We start from the raw sequence: 24,075 nt of genomic DNA on the forward strand, positions 1-24,075 counted from the left end.
ACACGGTTTTCGACCATCCAGACACAGTGTCCGGTCCGTCTAAGTTGATTTTGCAGGAGTTTTGCCTGAATACTTGTGGAGCTGGCTTCAAGAAGGACACTAGTGTTTGTTTGATGGTCCTCCCATTGAATCTGGGGGATGTGGCGAGGCATTGCTGATGGAATTTCTCTCGCGCTCTTATATGTGTACTAGGTATAATTACAGTACAGGAGAGTGCTGCCGTAGTTTGTCGAAGTCTGATGCAGTGTTGGACCTCCTTGTCAATGGTGGCTTTTTGAGAGAGGTGGCTGCCAAGGTATGGGAAGTGCTCAACATCTTCCAAAGTCTCTCCTTCAACATATATGGGAGGTTGAATATTTGGCTGATCAGGTGAAGGTTGATGTATGAGTTTTGTTTTGTCAATATTCAAGGACAGGCCGAGTCTTTTGTATGCAGAATTGAAGAGATCAGGAGATCAGCAGAATGGCACCTCCACCTTATGCCGCCCTCTCCTTCTGCATTCACTTCAACAGCACGCAGCATTCACAGTGGGTGTGCCGGCCGCCATTCACTTCAGGTGTTCTGATTGACCCTCCCATATCCTCAAGCTGTAACCATTCCTAATTGGACAGCGTTCCCAGAGGCGGCTTCTCATAATTGGCCTCCCCAGGATGATAACGTCCAAAGTCCCATTACGCACACATGCGTGTTTGCCACCCCCAGAACCCAGCGCGATGTCGGGCTCGCAACTCAAGTGGGAAAGTTCAGCCCATTATTTTTGCCACTTCAGATTTAACCAGTTCAATTTGATGTGCGGGGATGAGTGAACGGTCGTGTGGAAGATAGAATGAAACAATTAATTCTGAATCTAGTTCAAGAATAATGCTTAACATCAACAGAAATTGCACTTTGAACAACATGGTGAAGCATATCTGAGGTAGAGAAGATCGTCAGAAAATTCCCAGGAAAGCAGTGGAGGCTGGGCCAATGAATTTATTCAAGGCTGAGTGAGATAGATTTTTGATAGACACGGGAATCAAGGGTTCTGGGGGGAAAATAGGAAAGTGCAGTTGAGACCACAACCAGATCAGCCATGATCTTATTGCATGGGCCGAATGGCCTACTCCTGCTCCTAAGTCCTAGGTTCTTATGCTCCTATGAAAGCGTCTGACACAGTTGCAGCATGTTGAATTAGCTGATAAATGCAAATCTAGACCAGAGGTCAGAGCTGACCTCCGTTTTGCCAATGTAAGTCAGTGAAAATAAAGTAGAACGATCTTCTATATTTCAAAAATTGTCGAGTGTCGGACCATTTCCGGGTCCCAACTCCGCTCACGTCAACAGTGCGTCCTGCAGTGTGATTTTACGGAAGGCGGTCAATTAAGAGGCTGCCTCTGCATTCACCACCCAATTAGGTACAGCGAGCAGGCTGATGAGGCAGGAGTGCTAATCAGGAGGTGGCATGTGAAAGTTTCTGGCAGCTGTCACTGTAGGTGCCAGAGGAGTGCAGCTACAGTGACAGGGCGGCAAGAGTGAGGTGAGGAGGAATGGGCTGCAGTGATTCTGTTAAGCCACAGCATGCTCAGTGGCAGCAGACTGCTTTAGAGTCTGCTGTCATGGCAGGCCTGCGCACAGCCTTGAACGCAGGCTTCTCAATTTTGTGAGATTATCCCCAAATCTAATGTTATGCTCAAGCCGCTGGATTCTCCCGCTGTGCACTCACCCCCTTTGACCTGGTGAGACATGAACACAGCAGGGGTCCAAGTCGACTCTGGGAAAACAGGGATGGTCGGGGGAAAATCCAGCTTAATCACCTACTCAACATTGGCATTCCATCACTGTGGGGCAGTTTGCTGTCAGCACCCCAATGCCACCCTCGACAAAAGTACACAGAGGCAGAATAACATCAGGGAGCCGTCCCAACGCGCCTCTTTTTGATTTTGTGCCCCCCCTCCCCCACTCCCCCCATCCCTCAATTGCCTCCAAATCCGCCTCCATGGGGCGGGGAGAATTCCGGCCTTTGTTTATAAAAGCATTGATCCGAGTCGTCATAGAAAATAAAATTACTATGATACATAATTTCTATTGAAGACTTATTTACTCAGAGTGCAGTTGAAAATGAGCATCATTTCGTCTTCCAATCACTTTAGCTACACGTAAGGGTTATTGAGGCATAAGACATCACAACCATTGTGTTTGTGCTGCAGAGCAACAGTGAATTTGAACGCTTGAGATTTTCTGTTCTATGCTTCAGGGTGGTTTCACCAACAGGAGGAAAGTAAACATGATGGTGGTTATAGGAAAACATGGCTGCTGTTAGCCTGCCCACCTCCCACCTTCCTGGCCACCATGTAAGTGTTTTCCACAGGATTTACTTGATACTTAATTCTCCCTTCAGAGTTTTAAAAAGAAGTTTTAAAAAGCATGCTGTTACATACAGAATAACTGCGTTAACAACAGTAACTCACATTTATATAGTGCCTTTTACGTAGTAAAATGTCCCAAGCCACTTCACAGGAGCATTATCAAACAAACTTTGATACCGAGCCATATAAGGTGTTAGAGCAAGTCACCAAAAGCTTGGTCAAAGTTTTTAAGGAGTGTCTTAAAGGAAGACAGAGGGGTAGGGAAGACGGAGAGTTTCAGGGAGGGAATTCTAGAGCTTAGGGCCTAGGCAACTAAAAGCACGGATTAGAGATGCTCAAGAATTAGAGGAGTAAAGAGATCTCAGAGCATTGTAGAGCTGGAGGGAGTTATAGAGATAGTTGGGGGGGGGGGGTGGTGTTGCATGGGGTGAGGCCATGGAGGGATTTGACAACAAGGATGAGAATTTTATAATCGAGGTATTGCTTCACCAGGAGCCCACCTAGGCTACTATACACAGAGGTGATGGGAGACGAGGACCTGGTGTGAGTTAGGATACAGGCAGCAGAGTTTTAGATAGGCTGAAGTTTACGGAAGGTGTAAAATGGGAGGCCAGCCTGGACAGCATTAGAATAATCATTGTTCTTTATAGGAAGCTCGTTTTTAGAGCCAGTCAGGCCCTCTGAGAAATGCTGGAAGGGTACTTGGTAAGTGGGCGCGCTGGCAGTGAGTACATTAATTCATCCCGGTAGATTTTTTACACGTGCCACTTTTGAACATTCAGTATGAACATATCCTGCCACAAAGTTGAGTTTTACTTAGCTCAACTTCTCTGATTTCACTGTATTTCTAGTGATGGAACAGGTGCCAAAGTGTTTCTCATAGATTCAGCTCTTGTTCGCTAGTGTAAACAGAACATAAATTAACTGAATTGGAATACAAACAGAAAATGCTGGAAATTCTCAGCAGGACTGGCTGCATTTGTGGAGAGAGAAACAAGAGTTAACATTTCAGGTCGATGACCCTTCATCAAAACTGGAAGTAATTAGAATTGTAATAGGTTTTTAGTAGGTCAAATGGGGGGAAAAGAACAAAAGGGAACATCAGTGATAGGGTGGAAAACGGGAGACGTTAAATGACAAAAGAGTTGGTGGGGCAGAGCCAAAGGGAGTAATAATGGGACAAAAGAGACAAATGATGTGTCCAGAGGAGGTGTGAATGGCAGAATAATGAATAATAAAGCAAAACAAGAGAAACAGCATTAAGATTGAAATAAAAGCAAAATACTGCAGATGCTAGAAATCTGAAATAAAAACAGAAAGTGCTGGAAATACTCAGCAGGTCCGGCAGCATCTGTGGAGAGAGATACAGAGTTAACATTTCAGTTCTGTGACCCTTCATCAGAATTGAAAGGTCACAGGCCTGAAACGTTAACTCTGTTTCTTTCTCCACAGATGCTGCCGACCTGCTGAAGATTAAGACGTAAACATGCCAAGAAAATGAAATAAAATGGAGAGCAGAGAATACTGTCTGAAATTGTTGAACTCAATGTTGAGTCCAGAAGGCTGTAAAGTGCCAAATCGAAAGATAGAATTGAATTTGGAGAGGGGACGAGTATGGTAAATAACTTAAGAACTCAAATGAATTGTTTTTAGCATAACTCTTTACTAACTTTACTTTAAAAACGAAATTAAGATTGGAAGAATCACATTTAATTAACGGTAATGGTTTCAGTAAAGTTTTTGTAAAAAAATGAACATATGTATTTGATATCTTTAAATTGCCAGTAATTTCATATTGAGGTGTAGTGGCACATTGCACGGTTACTGTAATGTGTGATGCTGTGGAGTGATAGGGAATCAGTCTCTACCATTCGTACTCCACAATCTATGGCCCTAATCTTTGTTATATGAAAGTTATTTACTTCTGTTAACAAGAGTGTATTTATTATTAGCCAGCATTATTTCTGCCTGTAAGTCAGCTGTGTTAATATATAACCTAGATAGGAATGTTATGTCTGTGCAAGAGTGTAGTTTTATATACAGGAGCATTTTTCCCTGTGTACATTTTTTTGGTTAACCAAGTGTCTGAGATTTCCAGAAATTCATAACCATGTTTAAGTGTCTCCAAGCCAAGTTACTGAAAAGTCTACACAGGTAGAGTTTCTGTATCCCCTTTGTACAGAGTAGGTTTACATAATATCCACATGGCTGTTATATCTATGCTTCAGGGTGCATTATTCACTATAAACTATGTGTTGCTATATGATATAGACAAGAATGTTGTGTGTGTGTGTGTGTGTGTGTGTGTGTGTGTGTGTGTGTGTGTGTGTGTGTGTGTGTGTGTGTGTGTGTGTGTGTGTGTGTGTGTGTGTGTATAAAGGGATGTATTGTTCACAAGATGCAATATTTCCTGAAGTTATAGAATCTTACAGCACACAAGGAGGCCACTCGGGCCATCGTGTTTTTGCCAGCTCTTTGTTTGAGCTATTCAATTAGTCCTACTCCCCTTCTCTTTTACCCAAAGCCCTGCAAATTCATGTATCCAATTCCATTTTGAAAGTTACTGTTGAATCTGCTTCCATCATTCTAGATCGTAACAACTCACTGCGTAAAAAAATTTCCTCCCCACATTTTTTGCCAATTATCTTAAATCCGTGTTCTCTGGTTATCCTCCCTCCTGTCAGTGGAATCAGTTTCTCCTTATCTACCCTATCAAAACCCCCATGATTTTGAACATCTGTATTAAGTTTCTCTTTAACGTTCTCTGTTTTGAGGGGAACAACCCCAGCTTCCTGAATTCTCCTTCCAAGTCACACTCTATCCTGACTCGGGACTATATCGCTGTTTCTTCACTGTCGCTGAGTTAAAATCCTGGTACTCCCTCCCTAACAGCTCTGTGGGTGTATCCAATCCACAAGCGGTTCAAGAAGGCAGCTCACCACCACTTTATCAAGGGCAATTAGGGATGGGCAGTAGACGCTGGTCTTGCCAGTGACGCTCACATCCCTTAAATCACTACAAAAACTCTCATAAGTGAGGTCCCTCCTGTCTGGTATCATTCTTGTAAATCTCCACCACACCCTCTGCAAGGCTTTGACACCTTTCTGCAAATGTGGTGCCTAGAATTGGACTCAATACTCCAGCTGAGGCCTAACCAGTGATATACAAAGGCTGAGCATAACTTTCTCGCTAGCAGGTCCAAAGGAGGAGTTGAGGCCTGGGACAGATCAGCCATGATCTTATTGAATGGCGGGGTAGGCTCGAGGGGCTGAATGGCCTACTCCTGCTCCTACTTCTTGTGTTTGTCTTCTTGTGAGATCATGAGATGGCTTTGTGGTACAGCCAATAACCTAAGTACAATGACAAAGATTGTTCAGTCCTTCCCTTCCTACATTACCAGATATTTTTGCATATTTTATTGGAGAATACGGGCTCACTTACAGCACTAAGCAGAAGGAAAATATCTGAGTTAAAAACCCAAAACGTATCTGAGATAATTTCACCGTATGTTATATGATTCTGCTCAGTTTGCAGTTACTGGTTTTTAACTGTTGCTGTTTTGTGCCATATTTTAAGTCAAGTTACAGAAGGAGAAACACTTTTGATGGTTTTCAGACTATTCTGTGCAGAAATAAGTTTTATGTTGCATTCTCTTTCAAATCCAACATGACAATGAGCACAATGTTATTTTGCTAATGGAGAGTTAAGATAGCCAATTATACATAATCACAGTTCAGCATCAATGTAAGTTTGAAAAGTTCCACACATACATACTGTAAGGATACTTGTAAACATTTGCCACTAGCAGACTGAAAAGCAACGCTTGGCAGCAACAAGAGCCCCATCAGTCCTAAGTCTAATGTAGCTCTTGTGTCATGTTCAGGAGCTAGCCATTATTCAGACATATTGAAAACACTCACAATCATCATAAAGTAAAAACACAAAAACCACCCCTCGTGTGTGTGTGTTTTTGTGTGTGTGTTTTTGTGTGCGCGCGTGTGTTCGTCTGTGTGCGCGTGTATGTGTGTGCGTGCTCCAGAGGCTTATACTTCCTGAAAGACAACTTGAATGCCTAGAGCCATTTTGGGCTCAGAGCCAAGAAGAAGAAGAAGAATGAGAGGTGATCAAAGGCATGGATGAAGAGAGAGCTTTGGAGGAGGCTTTAGTGGGGGACAATGGTGATTATGAAATACAAGCCTGACAGGTGAAAGTGCCCTCCATATTAATACACCCAGACCAAATGTAGCTTCCCCAGCATTGTCACCTAGCACTATGGGAGTACCTATACCACATGGACTGCAGCGGTTCATGAAGGTTGCTCACCACCACCTTCTCGAGGGCAATTAGGGATGGGCAATAAATGCTGGCCTAGCCAGTGACGCCCACATCCCATGAATGAATTTAAAAATGTGAAGTGACTACCATTGTGGTGCATCAGCAACAATCAGCAAGACTCCCCCCACCGTCCGGCCACAGCTGCGGCCACAAGCCATCCTGTCGAGGGGCTCCCCATTCCACAATGGTAGCTCGGCAGCTGTGGCCATTTTTTATTTTAGATATTTTAAAGTTGCTGAGAGGGGGCCTCCAGATGGAGGGACCCCTCTCTCTCTCTTTTACCTGAAACGGCAGGCTGAAGCTCCTTCCATGATGATGGGCCTCCTATTGGTCCTCCAACTTCGAGAGCCAGCCTGCTGTCCTTATTTGGACAGTGAGCACGCCCTCTGGCCACTAATTGGGCAGTTCAGGGAAAATCACTGCTGGGTGACTGCTCCCGATACAATGCAGGGTAGGGACCCCAATTTAACCCTGAAGTCAGGGTCCTGACCCAAAAGAAAAAAGCCTAACCCATGTTTCAATTGCTCAAGATGGTGCATTTGCTGACAGAGCCATTACAACTGCTGTTAAAGGTTGGGGAAAATACTTGCCGTACACTTCAGCTTTGTAAAAAGGTGAAAAGTATTTCTGTCTCAGTATTTAGGTGCGCTAACACCTGTTATCGTTGCTGTGCTTCAATTAGAATGAAAACAGCCTGGCGTTTGTGCGTTGACTCATTCTCAAGCCATATTTACCCAGAATTTACTTTGTGGCTTCACTGGTACTTTATACAGACCATCAGTAAACATTCCTTGTTCAGTAATTAAACATGGTGATAGCTCTGGGTTGAGCAAACAAATCTAGGGTGGCGTTCTTGAAAACTTCTAAAAATTAAATTTCTTAATTTTTTTCATTCCAGGTTTGACTTAACATTTTCTTTTAAATGTCAAATAAAATGGAAAATTAGCAACAAAATCCAAATTTTGTAATGCTGCACAGTACATAGACAAATAGACTTGCATTTATATAGTGCCTTTCATGACCTCAAAACACTTCACAGCCAATTAAAATGCAACCGCTGTTGTTTTTTTTATTTGTTCATGGGATGTGGGCGTCGCTGGCTAGGACAGAATTTATTGCCCAAATTGCCCTTGAGAAGGTGGTGGTGAGCCGCTTTCTTGAACCGCTGCAGTCCGTGTGGGGTAGGTATACTCACAGTGCTGTTAGGAAGGGAGTTCCAGGATTTTGACTCAGTGACAGTGAAGGAACGTGATATAGTTCCAAGTCAGGATGGTGTGTGGCTTGGAGCGGAACTTGCAGGTGGTGATGTTCATATGCCTCTGCTGCCCTTATCCTTCTAGGTGGCAGAAGGCACGGGTTTGGAAGGTGCTGTCTAAGGAGCCTTGGTGTGTTGCTGCAGTGCATCTTGTAGATGGTACACACTGCTGCCACTGTGCGTCGGTGGTGGAGGGAGTGAATGTTTGTGGATGGTGTGCCAATCAAGCGGGCTGCTTTGTCCTGGATGGTGTTGAGCTTCTTGAGTGTTGTTGGAGCTGCATCCATCCAGGCAAGTGGAGAGTATTCCATCACATTCCTGACTTGTGCGTTGTAGATGGTGGGCAGGTTTTGGGGAGTCAGGAGGTGAGTTACTCGCCTCAGGATTCCTAGCCTCTGACCAGCTCTTGTAGCCATGGTATTTATATGGCTGATGAAAAGTCACAGACCTGAAACGTTAACTCTGCTTCTCTCTCCACAGATGCTACCTGACCTGCTGAATATTTCCAGAACTTTCTGTTTTTAATTATATGGCTACTCCAGTTCAGTTTCTGGTCAATGGTAACCCCCAGGATGTTGATAGTGGGGGATTCAGTGATCGTAATGTCATTGAATGTCAAGGGGAGATGGTTAGATTCTCTCTTGTTGGAGATGGTCATTGCTTGGCACTTGTGTGGCATGAATGTTACTTGCCACTTATCAGCCCAAGCATGGATATTGACCAGGTCTTGCTGCACTTCTATACGAACAGCTTCAGTTGTGACGTAGGAAATGTAGCAGCCAATTTATGTATAGCAAGCTCTCACAAACAGCACTGTGAGAATGACAAGGTAATTTGTTTTTGTGATGTTGATTGAGGGATAAATATTGCCAAGTCACTGGGGGAAGAACTTCCCTGCTCTTCTTCAAAATAGTGCAGTGGGATGTTTTTCATCCAACTGAGAGGGCAGACTGGGCCTTGGTTTAATGTCTCATCTGAGATATGACACATCGGAACATAGAAACAGGAGTAGGCCATTCAGCCCATCGAGCCTGCCCTGCCATTCAATATGGTCATGGCCAATCATCCACTTCAATGCCTTTTTCCCACACTATCCTCCTATCTCCTTATGTCATTTGTATTTAGAAATCTGTCAATCTCTGCTTTGAACTTACTCAATGACTGAGCTTCCACAGCCCTCTGGGGTAGAGAATTCCAAAAATTCACAACTCTCTGAGATGAGTTTCTCCTCATCTCAGTCCTAAGTGGCTTCCCCCTTATTTTGAAATTGTGTCCCCTGGTTCTAGACTCCCCAACCAGGGGAAACATCTTATCTGCATCTACCCTGTCTATCCCTTTAATAATTTTGTCGGTTTCAATGAGATCACCTCTCATTCTTCGAAACTCTGGAGAATACAGGCCCAGTTTCCCCAATCTCTCTTTATAGGACAGTCCCGCCATCTCGGGAACAAGTCTGGTGAATATTCGTTGCACTCCCTTTATGGCAATAATATCCTTCCTGAAGTAAGGGGACCAAAACTGCACACAGTACTCCAAGTGCGGTTTAACCAAGGTTCTATACAATTGAAGCAAGACCTCGCTACTCTTGTACTCAAATCCTCTTGCGAGAAGGGCTAACATACCATTAGCCTTCCTAATTGCTTGCTGCACCTGCATGTTAGCTTTCAGTGACTTATTGACAAGGACACCCAGGTCCCTTTGTACGTCTACACTTTCTAATCTCTTACCATTTAAGAAATACTCTGCACATTTGTTCCTCCTACCAAAGTGGATAATCTCATATTTTTCCACATTATATTCCATCTGCCACATTCTTGCCCACTCACTAAGTCTGTCCAAATCCCCTTGAGGCCGCTTTGCATCTTCCTCACAACACACATTCCCACCTAGTTTTGTGTTATCCGCGAACTTGGAGATCCTACATTTGGTCCCCTCATCCAAATTATTGATAAATATTGTGAACAGCTGGGGCCCTTGCACTGGTCCCTGCGGTACCCCACTAGTCACAGCCTGCCAACGCGAGAATGACCGGTTTATTCCTACTCTCTGCTTTCTGCCTGTTAACCAATCCTTAATCCATGCCAGTCAGACACCTCTGACAATGCAGCATTCCTTCAATACTGCACTGCAGTGTCAGCCTAGACTTTGTGCTCCAGTCTCTGGAGCAGGAGTTGAACCCACAACCTTCTAACACAGCGGTGAGACATGATAAAACTCTCCCCAGAACCACAGAATGACTCTTCCCTGAACCCTGTGAGACCCCTATGGTTTATTTCATGGCGCACAATAATCTTGATATACAAAAAGTATAGATGCATTCAAGGGGAAGCTAGAAAAGTACACGAGGAAGAAAGAATCGGAAGGATACGTTGATAGGGTTAGATGAAGAAGGGTGGGAGGAGGCTCATGTGGAGCATAGACAGCAACATAGACCAGTTGGGCTGATGGCCTGTTTATGTGCTGTAAGTTCTGTGTAATTCTATGTATTAAGAAAAAAAACTGCTCATTTTTCAATAGGTCACGCATTTTGTCGCCTACCTGTTGGCATGTAGCACGAATTAAGCATGATTGTTGGATTAACATAGGTCTGTTTTCTCTCTGGTGCTCTTGCCTGTCACAGGAGCTGGTAATGTTTGTGCATAGGGTTAGCTGCACAGCTGTTAGTGCAATTGAGCCAGTGTTTGCTTAAATTAAATCAGCTTAACTATCTCACCAGTTGCCAGAATATTCCTGCACACTGCAGCACTGGGAGACGTGGCCTTGTTTAAGTGATCTATGTAACAAGATCTTGTGGCTGAATTTTCTGGAGATGCCAGAAGTCCCGTCGCTGGGACTGAAAGCATCAATTAAGAGGTCACCTCTGAGACAGCCATCCAATTAAGGACGGTGGTCTGCCCCCAAGAGCTGTTAGCCCAATCAGGGGACCAGCAGCTCGGCAGCTTGGCAGCCACTGGCGGTGACAATTGCTGAAGCTGCAGCTGCAGGAAGTGGGCGCCTCAATGGTCGGGTATCCTCGGAGACAGGTAAGTTGGGTTGGGGGTAGCCGGGGCCTGGCTGCCAGGCCCCAGTGATTGAAAGCGGAGTGGTGGTGGGGGGCATTGTGAAGCACCGGCAGCATGTGCTGAGAGTGGCCATTACTGCTGTGGGGCCCCACTATGGGCATGGAGTGCCCCCTAAAGGAAGCCCCCCCTTTTAAGCCCACTGGGAGGCCACCAGTTTTCTCTGGGCGGTCTCCCCACGTGGAGACAGGCCTGACCTGGGAAAAATGCCCGCGGAGGTGGGAAGTTGCCCTTAAATGACCACTTAAGTGGCTCAATTGGCCTCACAGTGGGCATCTGAGCCACCAACATTCCTGCCGTGGCAAAACAGCATGGTGGCGGGAAGACATCGGGCACCACCCCCGATGCCTTCCAGCACCATTTTGACTGACTTCCCATCTCCGAGCCCGTCCCCATAGGGCCCAGAAAATTCTTCAATTGGGTAGTTTATCATTTTTCTATCTTTCCAGTATGAACCTAATGAAAAACAGGGAGAATGGAAATGAAGTTCACAATGCTTCAAATGTACAGGAGTAACAGATACTTTTTCGGCACTTAGGACTTTTGGAGTGTTCCAAGGTAAAGTATGCGAAACAGTCTGTGGTTTATGGAACCAGTCTGATGATAAAACAACAATAGCTTTTATTTATATAGCACCTTTAACATAGTAAAATATTCCGAGCTGCTTCAGAGGAGCATCATCAGGAAGAAAATTGACATTGAGCCAAAGAAGGAAACATTAGGACAGGTGAGCAAAAGCTTGGTCAATGAGGTAGGCTTCAAGGAAAGTCTTAAGAGGAGGGAGAGGTAGAGAAGTGGAAATGTGGAGAGATTTAGGGAGGGAATTCCAGAGCTTAAGGCCTCGGCAGCTGAATGCACTGTCACCAATGGTGGGACCATAGAAGTTGGAGATGCCCAAGAGGCGAAAATTGGAGGAGTGCAGAGTTCTAGGAGGGTTAATGGGCTGGACGAGGTTAAAGAGTTAAGGATGGGGTGAGCCTTGGAGGGATTTGAACGCAAAGGTGAGAATTTTAAATTTGAGACATTGGTGGACTGGGTGCCAGTGTAGGTCAGCGACCACAAGGGATGATGGATGAATTGGTGCAAGTTAGGATAGAGGCAGCAGAATTTTGGATGAGCCCAGGTTTATGGAGGATGGATGGTGAAGCAGTATCGGAATATTCAAATCTGATGAATGAGGCAGGGATAGAGATGAACAGAGATGGAATTAGTTTGAGTGATGGAGAAAATATGGTTGGAGATGGTTGCTTGTTGCTTTTAGTCCTGTATAGTCCTTTGTTCTGAAGAAAATCCAGTATGTGAGACAAGGTTACTTCAAATATTTCTAGTGATGCATCATGAATAACATGGTCTCCTAGAGCTTGCTTAATCATCTTAGGGAGTTGAGGAGGAACTTCTAAGAGTTTGTCTTATAATGGACTATAGGTATTTCTCTCTTTATTTTGGTCTTCTCCACAATCTAGCATTTCTCCTGGTTGAGTGCCAGAGACTCAAAAGGCAGTTAACATTGTGGTAACGAGAGCAACATTTTGAGACGGGCTTTTCCCACTCACCCATTACGCTGGTGCTTGCTGACCTATATTATCTCGGTTAAGCACAGTGGCGCAGTGGTTAGCACCGCAGCCTCACAACTCCAGCGACCCGGGTTCAATTCTGGGTACTGCCTGTGTGGAGTTTGCAAGTTCTCCCTGTGTCTGCGTGGGTTTCCTCCGGGTGCTCCGGTTTCCTCCCACATGCCAAAAGACTTGCAGATTGGTAGGTAAATTGGCCATTATAAATTGCCCCTCGTATAGGTAGGTGGTAGGGAAATATAGGGACAGGTGGGGATGTGGTAGGAATATGGGATTAGTGTAGGATTAGTATAAATGGGTGGTTGATGGTCGGCACAGACTCGGTGGGCCGAAGGGCCTGTTTCAGTGCTGTATCTCTAACTAACTAACTAAGCAACCACTCAATCTTAAAACTCCCATCCTTGTTTTCAAATCCCTCCATGGCCTCACCCCTCCATATCTCTGTAATCTGCTGCGGCCCCCCAAACCCTCAGATATCTGCGCTCATCAAATTCTGGCCTCTTGAGCATCCTCGATTTGAATCATTCCACCATTGGCAGCCGTGCCTTCAGCTGTCTAGGCTCTAAGCTCTGGAATTCCCTCCTTAAAGCTCTCCACCTCTCTGCTTTAACACATTTCTTAAAAGTTACGTCTCAGTTCAAGCTTTTTGGTTATCTGCCCTAATAACTCTTAATGTGGCTTGGTGTCAAATATTTCTTAATAAGGCTCCTGTGAAGTGCCTTGGAAAGTTTCATTACATTAAAGGCACTATAAACATACAAGTTGTTGTTAAAGTCTTCAATCTATGTGAAAATTCTCCTGAAATCTGACATTGCCCAATTGAACGTCTCTCCACCATCTTATATATTATACTTTTCCATTGTGTGTACATGCAGTAGATATCCTGGAGAGTCCAACATTGCTGTATCTGTACAATAATTAAATCTCCATGTGACCAATTGAACTCTTTGCCAATGTGAAGCAAAATACAATTCTGAGTTTGCACAGATGCAGACATACTTTAGCCAATCTGTCAGTTCACCTAAGTAACAACAAAATACTGCGGATGCTGGAACTCTGAAATAAGAACAGAAAATGCTGGAAATACTCAGCAGGTCTGGCAGCATCTGTGTAGAGAGAAACAGAGTTAACGTTTCAGGTCAGTGACCCTTTATCAGATTATCTGTTCTGATGAAGGGTCACAGACCTGAAACGCTAATTCTTTTTCTTTCTACACAGATGCTGCCAGACCTGCTGAGTATTTCCAGCATTTTCTGTTCTTATTTCAGTTGACTTGACAGCCAATTAAATCAGCCGTGCACAAATGGTTTTATAGAGTAGAGAATATACATAACCTTTAACATTAAATAGAATTGTCTTTAGCTTATAATATGATCTTTTTAGTATGAATTGCTGATTTCAATTTGGGAGGGTGTTGAGGGGCAATAGTCAAGGGGCTGAGGCAGACAAACCACCAGACTTCCCTAGCATGAAGCCAGGGAGATTTTTACTCCCAGGCCTCACCAGTGTCCCATCAGAAACCTGTGGGAATGCTATATTAAGTAGAAGACTATTTACTTGAGAGCCTAAATTCCTAATGTTTCTGAGTCCTTTGAAAGTCTCTTCTGCTTTCAGAACAATAGTACTGATTGTTTAGGATTGCTGTGATGGAAAATTGGAAGAGGAGGAGGCCATTCAGCCCCTTGGGCCTGCTGCACCGTTCAATTAGATCATTGGCTGATAGGGCTGTCAACTCCACTTTTCTGCCTTTGTATCCCTTAATACCCTTACCTCATAACAATCGATTGTTCTCAGTCTTGAAATCTTCAATTGTCCCCCAGCATCCACAGCCTTTTGGGGGAGTTCCAAATTTCTACTGCCTTAGTGTACAACTGAGCTGAATATGTCAAAGTGTATATCATTGGTCATTTTTAAAGGGCATAAACATGGCAGAGTTGGAAGGGTGTCAGGAAGTACCACCCTTCTGTCGACCCTGCCCCAGAGATCAGAATGTCGCCCAATGTGTCATATTACATAGAATTACATACTATCTTATCTTTGGCCTCCTTATCTCGAGAGACAATGGGTAAGCACCTGGAGGTGGTCAGTGGTTTGTGGAGCAGCGCCTGGAGTGGCTATAAAGGCCAATTCTAGAGTGACAGACTCTTCCACAGGTGCTACAGATAAAATTGTTTGTCGGGGCTGTTACACAGTTGGCTCTCCCCTTGCGCTTCTGTTTTTTTTTTACTGCTAACTGCTAAGTCTCTTCGATTCGCCACACTTTAACCCCGCCTTTATGGCTACCCGCCAGCTCTGGCAACCGCTGGCAACTGACTCCCATGACTTGTGATCAATGTCACAGGACGTCATGTCGCTTTTGCAGACGTCTTTAAAGCGGAGACATGGACGGCCGGTGGGTCTGATACCAATGACAAGCTCACTGTACAATGTGTCCTTGGGGATCCTGCCATCTTCCATGCGGCTCACATGGCCAAGCCATCTCAAGCGCCGCTGGCTCAGTCGGGTGTATATGCTGGGGATGTTGGCCGCCTCGAGGACTTCTGTGTTGGAGATACGGTCCTGCCACCTGATGCCAAGGATTCTCCAGAGGCAGCGAAGATGGAATAAATTGAGACGTCGCTCTTGGCTGACATACGTTGTCCAGACCTCGCTGCCGTAGAGCAAGGTACTGAGGACACAGGCTTGATACACTTGGACTTTTGTGTTCCGTGTCAGTGCGCCATTTTCCCACACCCTCTTGGCCAGTCTGGACATAGCAGTGGAAGCCTTTCCCTTGCGCTTGTTGATTTCTGCATTGAGAGACAGGTTACTGGTGATAGTTAAGCCTAGGTAGGTGAAATCTTGAACCACTTCCATAGCGTGGTCGCCGATATTGATGGATGGAGCATTTCTGACGTCCTGTCCCATGATGTTCGTTTTCTTGAGGCTGATGGTTAGGCCAAATTCATTGCAGGCAGCCGCAATCCTGTTGATGAGTCTCTGCAGACACTCTTCAGTGTGAGATGTTAATGCAGCATCATCAGCAAAGATGAGGACTTTCCGTACTTTGGTCTTCGCTCTTAGACGGGCAAGGTTGAACAACCTGCCACCTGATCTTGTGTGGAGGAAAATTCCTTCTTCTGAAGACTTGAATGCATGTGAGGAACGCATGCAGGAATTTCCCTACATAGTATATACAGCATAGAAACAGGCATTTCAGCACAACCAGTCCATGCCATGTTTGTGCTCCACTCTGGTTTTCTTCCATCCTTCCTCCTGTAATTAGATCAACATAACTCTCTATTCCCTCCTCCCTCATATGCTTATCTAGCATCCCCTTAAATGCATCTATACTACTCACCTCAACTACACCATGTGGTATCAAGTTCCACATTCTTACCACTCTGGGTCAAGAAGCTTCTTCTGAATCCCCTATTGGATTTTTGATGACTACCTTGTGTTGATTGCTTGCGGCAACATTCAACAAAACAAACAATGTATGAGTAAATCAGTAGAGTTCAAGTCAAAGGGATGTCATTCCGGAAAAAGATAAAAGAAAACTGCAAATTCTACAAATAGGAGTATAGGAGAGAACATAAGAACACAAGGAGACCATAAAGCCCTTGAGCCTGTTCCACCATGCAATGAGATCATGGCTGATCTGCGACCTAACTCCAAATACAACAACCTTCATTCGAAAAGAGGAAAAGGACAGGTTAATAATGCGTGGGGTAGAGAACCTTGGTCAGGACCGCAAAATACTTTACCTGCACTAGAACATGTATTTCCAACACTTTCCAATGTTATGTTGAAGCTGCAGTGCTTTGGTCGGACCACACTTCGAGTACCGTATCCAGGCTTGGTCACTGAGGCACAAGGAGAGCATTCAGGCCCTGCCGCATCTGTGTTTATCTTGTACTCTAGTAACTAGAGCCAATGCAGATTTGAACCATAATAAACTTTCCATAACAACTACAATAGAAGTTAAACACAGCTGCGAGTTGGCAAGTGACGTTTCTTGTTATGTGCAATTATAGGATTGCCAACTCTGTTTGGATGTATTCCTGGAGTTTTCATCACATGACTTCCCACCTCCACCCACCCTGCGCAGTCAAATTGCCATTTTTCCCCCAAAATCCAGTATTTTTGTAACAAATAAACAGACAGATTAGTTCAAAGAAAATTACAATAAGATTTTTTTTTCATGCCCCTATGATTTTTCTTCTGGGTATTGATCACAGCTGTGACCAGGGGATTAATCTTTAATTCCGGGAGAATCCAGGACAATCCTGGAGGGTTGGCAACCTAATCTAGATAGGATTTGTAATTTGTACATGGGTAGCAATCCTCCCCCAGCTAGTTCTGCTGTACAATGAAGCAGTATCACCTTTCTATTTTCTCTTGCAGCGAGACTGCAGCAGACCAAAACCAACTCTTGCAAAAGCAAACCAGTTTTCCAGTAATCAAACTGTCACGTTTCCAAGCGTACTGTCGGAAGATATTCTAGTCCAGTTAGCGCCTGATATTGCAAAGTTGTTTTTTCTTATGTTTTGCAACATTGGAATGAAGGGTTGTAAATATCACAGCCAAGTTTGAATTATTGCTCCATCTGAATTGAGCGATCTTAAGGGCATTAATTTATAGTAAACCTTCTTGAGTCTATTTTTAAAAAATTATTATAATGATTTATAAAAATAATCTTTGAGAATGGTGATTGAAAACATCCACCTACCCATAGCACAAAATATAAAGTGCAAAGGACATCTTAAAACCATGTACAGCAACTAGAATGTCATTATTCATATGTCCTGTTTGTAACGCACAAATCCACACCAATTTTAGAAAAATGGATCATAAACATAAGTTAAATTTGTTACAAAAAGAAGGCAGTTTCGATCTTCAGTACAATTGTGTTTCAGTTCGGAGGCTAATGATTCGAAGCATGTTGACAAGAGTCCTGTCTAATCCTCCACTCACTACAATGTCTTAAACCAGCAATATCTACACATCTCCATGCAGGCAATTTGGGGGACTAACATGTTACATAAATGGGATCTGGAGTTGAATTAACTTAAGCCCTAACCCTCCACAGTTCCCTACCTACGTATAGATTTTGGGCAAAGATGCAAATTTTGGCTTGGGTTCACTAAGTTGGGTTCAAAAAATTCTAGATATTTGAAGCACTCACACCAACTTTGCAGTGATCACATGAATAAAACTGGAACTTTGGCTGCATAATTGCTTTGTTTCTTTTAAAAAGCACAGTTTAAGGAAGTTGAGTGTTTAAAACTATTCTAGAACTCGTCATAAATGTTAAGTAACCTTTAAAGACAAGAGGAATAACTTAATGATCTCCAATAACCCACCCCTCTTCATCTCACCCTATCAGCACATCCTTCTATTCCTTTCTCCCTCATGTGTTTATTTAGCTTCCCCTTAAATGCATCTATACTATTCACCTCAACTACTAATTGTGGTAGCAAGTTTCACATTCTGACCACTCTCTGGGTAAAGAGCTTCTCCTGAATTCCTTTTTGGATTTATTATTGACCATCTTATATTTATGGCCCCTAATTCTGGTCTCACCCCCAACAGGAGACATCTTCTCTACGTCTAACGAATCAAATGCTTTCATTATTTTATAGAACTCGAACAGGCCACAGAAAAGTGTCCGAGCCTGCTCCACTTTTCCTGATAAATATTCCCTCTCAGTACTTGTACCATCTTTGTAAATCTTGTATGAGGGGTGATCGGAAACTTGGCCAAAGAAATGGCTTTTAAGGAGGATCATAAAAATTTGAGAAGTGGTAGCACAGTAGGGCAGCACAGTGACACAGTGGTTAGCACCGCAGTCTCACAGGTGCGGTTCTGGGTACAGCCTGTGTGGAGTTTGCAAGTTCTCCCTGTGACTGTGTGGGTTTCCGCCAGGTGCTCTTGTTTCCTCCCACATGCCAAAGACTTGTGGATTGATAAGTAAATTGGCCATTGTAAAAATTGCCCCTGCTGGTGGTAGGAGAATGAGGGAAGGTAGGGATATGCGAGGGAAAATGGGATTAATGTAGGATTAGTATAAATGGGTGGTTGATGGTCAGCGTGGACTTGGTGGGCCAAAGGGCCTGTTTTGGTGCTGTATCTCTCTGTGACTCTATATTGGGGTTTTGGGTAGAATGATTTGTTCTTCACTCTGAGCTTCTTCTTCAAGCCAGCAATAACAACTTCTATTAATACAGCACCTTTAACATAATAAAACATCCCAAGTCGCATTGTAAAACAAACCCTCTTCAGCATCAACATCACTTGCCAAGTGCAGGTCTATCTATGCTGCTGTCTGCTTCGAGATGGGGTTGAGGTAGTTGCTTCTGTTTGGAAATTTTGCAATGGTTGACTGGAGTCTCAATCTATGAGGAGAGCAGATGGATCATTCTGGAGACACCAGCACAATAATACATTTAAGTATTACATGATTATTACATGCACTATTTTTGCACTTTTCCATAATAAGTGTGCATGTACCACATTGTGTACATTCTGTGAAATCTGATCAATATGATACCCCGAATGTCTGTAATTATAAGATTATGTCCCCTTGTTCTGGACTTCTCCAGTATTTCAGTAACAAAAGTGTTTATACTGAAAATCATGCAGTTATTTTTGCTATCTTGCATTATGTGCATAAGTATGCATAAAATGTCAAATTTAATATATGTTTATTCGAGCACATTTGAATTGTTCTTTCAAAAATCTATCGATGATCTTTCACTAAAGAGATCTTTAGTGTTGCTTGTCATTTTAGTGAAATGCACAATTTCATTGCTTGTCAAAATCAATTGTCTGCTTCCCTTTAACAACAGGAACAGGGAAGGGGGAAAGGGAGGGAGGGAGAGGGTTGCAGAAATGGCCCCTGAAGGTTTTAGCAAGGATATTTCTTTGACCACCATACAGGGTGACTATACAGGCTCTCTGGGCTCTCTCTTGCCTATGCTGAACCTGGCAGGGTGGCAGTATTTATAGGCTCACACTGCTGGTATGTGTGGTTCCGTGTCTGCAACTGAGCAGCTGAGCAATCAGGCACTTTATCATTCTGATACCATGGTGTACAATAACAGGGACCTGTGCCGTGTGCCAGGGAGCAAGTGTTGGCAGGGTCAATATTTATAGATCTGTACACAGCAGCTAACACAAGGAGAGTTGCGTGCTGGCTCCCAGTGCTAGATTTTTACATTCTGATTCCAGTCCTCCTCCTCGCAGATTTGAATGACTCCGAAGTTTGGGTTTCACTTTTCGGAATGAGTGGATTGGTGCGTTTCACTGAAGCACTGACAGCGGTTTTGGAATAAAAGAACAGTGCAGTTTGCAGGTAAGAGTTTGGCAGCTTGTGCCTCTGATCTTCTGTGCCATTTAAGCCATTGATTACAAATTATATTATGTAGAAAGCTCCCTATGCAGCTCTAAGTCTTGACTGATGTCAAGTGTGTTGTGACCTTCACTGGACTAAATACTATTCGTAGAACTTGTTCTGTCTTGGGCTGCACCACTTTCATTTATGGAATACTGCACAGCTATAAATTATTTTCCACTTTATTTTCATCCCTGAAATGTTCCCCAATTATCTTCTCACAGAGGCCACTTGTTACACAAGAGTGTCTTTTTGCCTGGGAGTGCACAGAGCATGGCTGATTTGATTCTTTCCTAATGCTTGCCAAGCTATTACAAATTTAGTATTCACTGATTTAAAACAAGGCAGTGTCAGTTGAATTCCCTCCTCCGCCTTCTCCTTTTCCAAATAGTGTTTAGACTTGAGATTCATACCTGTTGCAACTTGAGGGGTTTATGGACGATCTACGGCCTGTACTACTGAGCACTTCCACCAACAAATCTTTGCGCAATAGAGGAGAATACCATATTAGATCTAAATATAGCTGTCGAAAGCATCATTGTTGTGCTTGAGAGGAGGGAGATCAATTATCGTAGAAGGTTAAAACAGCCTAAGCCAGTTTCCATTCGGATACCATGTTAATGAGATATTGGCATTTCAGAAAGGATCATGTATGATGCTGGCCCTACTCCAGGGAATTTGAGGCCCCATTTCTCAAAGTGTATGCATTAAAAAAAAAACAATCGTGTTGTGCAGCAACTGCCCCTTAATGTTTGGAATTGGGTCACTGTGTAGTTTGACAATACTTAGGTACAAAGCCTGGTGAAATCCTTGATTAAATATACCTAATGTATATTTCTTAGACTTGATCACCTCTTCAAAGTGACTTCATTTAAATGAAAATATTATTGGAAGGTGGACTGGTTCTGAGCACGACAGCACGAGGCCAACACAATAAACAAGGATATGATATCAACAGTTATGCCTTTTCACACCTGCCGCTGATCCCACTGAAGTTTGCAGTGGCATTGGGAGGAGTCTCTAGGACCAGGTGTTCTGTGTTCATTGAAGAAACCAACAGTGCCAGTGGAAGCTGACAGTGGGGTGGGGGGGGAGGTCAAAGCCCTGACCTGAAGTAGACCTGACTTCTGTTGGTTGTAGAGTAACTTTTTGGTGGGAGTACACAGGAAGGTTTGACTATTGGGTCGCAAATTCCAGGACGGCCTGTTGGCTGGTGTAGCATCTGCCAGTGCCAGACAAAGCCATCAGTGGAAAGAAGGGGAGCACCCTATCTTGGGTGATTCTGCATCTCTGACATTAGGTCATTGCAAATGGTGTGACCCGGCCTAGGGTCCAGGTTGAGATTGTGGCCTGGGCCCCTGATTAAATGAATTCTAATTTTTAAGCAAATTATTTAAAAGAGGCCCCATAAGGGGAAGGGTCATGGAAGATTTCTTTATGGGGGAACAAACCCCAGAATCGCCAATTTCCAATGGACATTCCAGCCTCTATACTATGGCAGGGAACCCTAGGTGCATCCCTAGCAGTGTGGCACCTGACATTTCCATGTAAAACAGGGGATCGCTCACTATCTCTTCCCCACCCCAATGACCCCTCAAAGTATGGTGGAGTCAGTGCATGGCGGTCTAAGCTAAGTGCATCTCAGTAACTTACACAGTGGTGCAGCAACCTCCCCAAACCCAAACTTTCAGCCCCAAGATCACAGTTGTGGCTGAACAATCGAGGTGCTATAATAGCCTCAAGGCCTCTGACTAGGGAGAGAAAAATCGGATAGGTTTTCTGTTGCACATTGCCGTCCATTGATCTGTTTTGAAAAGCTTATGCATGGTGACATCAGGTGAGGACAAGATAATGCCCATTTTGAGGCTTTCCCCAGTCCACGATGACACATGAAGGGTCACCACTTGGTCAATCTACAGGAGGTCTACAAAGATTACGGGCACCACAAAACTATCCAACATTTTCAATGTGCTTGTACTTTGCATGAGAAAAAAATGTCCAAGATGTTATTGAGTAGTGACAGTGGCAAACACTACCTTTCAACAGCACCACGATTGAAATGTTTGAACAGTGCCTTCTTCGAGCAGAAGCTTGTAGTTGAAAATCATGCCACGGCCCCATTGGGATAGAGTTGAATTTACAGATTTTGGATCAACCGAACCACTGAACTGTTGGATAATTTTGTGGTGCCGATAATCTTTGTCGACCTCCTGTCCAACTGAGCAGCTCGTCTGTTTACTTCAGGAAGCCAGAAGAACCCCTGCTGGTCAATCTCGTCCCAACAGCCCCCTGATGGTTTCCGTTCCAGTCCATGGTGCACGTGCAAATGTTGATTACAACTTAATGAAGAGAGAAAGGATCTGTTTGTGGTAATTGCAGTGCCTATGATGGTCAATTAATGGGTTTAAAAAGTTCCTGACTTCTGTTTCTTTGGTCTCCGAGGTGCTGTAAAACTACCAACAACTCATGAAAAGTTACTGATAATTTTACAGACTTTTAGTAATGATTATGTTAAAATGCCAGTCAGTAACAGGAAAACACAATAAAAATCCTGACTTTTGGAAAGCGCGTAGCTACATGGAGATTTGCTTTTGCTCCATTCTGATTCCCCAGCCTCTGTTTACCCATCATTAGCTCATGGTGAGACCCACTCTCTCCTCTTGGCTCAGATTAAACCTCAGCAGCCAGAACCCTGATATCTAGTGCATAAGGAGATCATCAGCTTTGGTATTGAATAATGCCATCCAGAAGGTCACTGTTCCAGATTCTCACTCTGCATTGGGTTAATTGATCTCACCGGGACAGCTGTTGGCCGATACAAATGGCCTCAGCATTCCTGGGACAGGAAGAGAAGAAAATGAGACATCTTCATCTTCTCAGATGTTCTAGTCACTGTCCCAAATGACCATAGGCATCTCTCTCTATTAGAGAGAAACATTTGGTAATGTATAGCTTGAGGGTCCCCACTCCTCAAGCATGGGGCAAGGTGAGGAGCCAGGCCTCCGTGAACTATCACATCCAGTATGGGGATTGAGCCCGCATTGTCTTCCTGCATCACACACTAGCTGTCTCGCCAACTGAGCTATCAGCTCCCATTTTCTTTGTAGCCCATGCCCAAGCTAATTAAGGGCATTGTGTGAAACTCAAGGTTGAACTCCAAGGTGATGCAGTCACAGCAGAATAGTCTGCTAATAGCATCTGGGATTACACATAGGCACTTAAATGAGGTTTCAGAGATAGGGTTGAAAACCCCTTCAGGATTGCCCCGGAGCCTCCAGGATTTAAAGACTAATCCCCAGGACACTGCTGCAAGCAAACCCTCACAGAAAGATTATAGGGGTTTTTAAAAAAAAAACGTATTTTAAAATTTTCTTTGAACACTTCTTTATTAGTTATAAAAAATATTGAACATGGGAGTAAAGGTTGTTCGACTGGCCGCAAAGAATCATCCAATTGGTCTGTTCACTTTCCAGTGGGTGTCGGAAGGCGGGACACTGCTTGGATAGACGTATTGGACAACAAATGGCAGGAGTATGGGGGCAGGGTGATTGGAGGCAGGAACTCATAGTGTCATAGAGTCATTAAGGCAAAGAAGGAGGCTCTTTGGCTCATCAAGTCCATGTCAGCTCTCTGTAGAGCAATCCAATCATAGGAACTTAGGAGCTGTTGTAGTTGACTGGTATCATCCTCACTGTTTTCCACACCACCAGGTTTGGTATCAATGGCAAATTTTGAAATTTTATTCTGTATTCCAATATCCAAGTCATTATATATATATATATATATATATAAAATCAAAAAAGCAGTGGTCCCAGCACTGACCCTTGGATAACACCACTGTCTACCATCAACCATTTACCACGACTCACTGTTTGCAGTCCTTAAGCCAATTTTTAAAAATCCAAGCTGGCACTGACCCTCCTATTCCATGAGCCTGAATTTTGTTAACCAGCCTTTTATGGCTAGACTGCAGTGGTTCAAGAAGTCAGCTCACCAATTAGGGATGGGCAATAAATGTTGGCCTAGCCAGCGATGCGTTCATCCCACGAATGAAAAAAAAGAATGTGGTACTTTGTTAAACTGTTTCTTAAAGTCCACATAGACGACTTCCACTGCATACGCTTCATCAACCTTC

General features: G+C 43.8%; 1 protein-coding gene across 9 annotated transcripts in view; it reads left to right on the forward strand.

Annotated features, from left to right (window-relative positions):
- bmpr1ba (bone morphogenetic protein receptor, type IBa) overlaps positions 1-24,075 on the forward strand; it is a 471,306-nt gene that overhangs the window by 210,342 nt on the left and 236,889 nt on the right. For 7 of the 9 annotated variants that reach the window (XM_068046063.1, XM_068046061.1, XM_068046079.1 and 4 more), the window contains one exon: positions 19,793-19,901. The exons of the other annotated variants lie outside the window; for them this stretch is intronic. The gene's annotated coding sequence lies outside the window, so the exon portion shown is untranslated. The remainder of the gene's footprint in view (positions 1-19,792; positions 19,902-24,075) is intronic. 9 annotated transcript variants of the gene reach the window in all.

Source organism: Heterodontus francisci, chromosome 1 (genome assembly GCF_036365525.1).
Source record: "Heterodontus francisci isolate sHetFra1 chromosome 1, sHetFra1.hap1, whole genome shotgun sequence".
Classification (NCBI taxonomy): Eukaryota; Metazoa; Chordata; class Chondrichthyes; order Heterodontiformes; family Heterodontidae; genus Heterodontus; species Heterodontus francisci.